Below are 475 nucleotides of genomic sequence, written 5' to 3' on the forward strand. Positions count from 1 at the left end.
ATTGATGGTCGGTTGATAACATAAGGGTGGGGACAACTTTGTTTACCATCATGGCTACTAGGTAGGTGACCAGGCATTGATTTTATCAAGGGTCACTGTTACTGCAGCCATTTCTTGAGTTTCAAATAATGTCCTCCTTTTGACACTTAGATTTCTGGACAGAAATCATATTATATTGACACTCTCAAGGCTTCTGATTCCTGTTGGAATCTGGTGGTTAGATTCCCTGGATTCTACACAGTTCTAGGACCAGCAGAGGCAGAGCACACTCTTTCCTGGGGGTGGGCCTCAGAGGGGAGATCTGCACGTCCCATGTGCATAAGTGAGGGGCAGCTTCCCCCCCAACACACACACACAGGTACCCGGCAACTCTGAATCCAGAAATTTTCCTACTGTTTCTGTTTGAACCCCTTTGTCTGGGCACCGCCCCCCTCCCCATGCACTGACTTTCACTTTCTCTGCTCCAAGAGCAGTT

The sequence above is a fragment of the Pteropus vampyrus genome, unplaced genomic scaffold (genome assembly GCF_000151845.1).
Source record: "Pteropus vampyrus isolate Shadow unplaced genomic scaffold, Pvam_2.0 Scaffold51, whole genome shotgun sequence".
NCBI classification, from domain to species: Eukaryota; Metazoa; Chordata; class Mammalia; order Chiroptera; family Pteropodidae; genus Pteropus; species Pteropus vampyrus.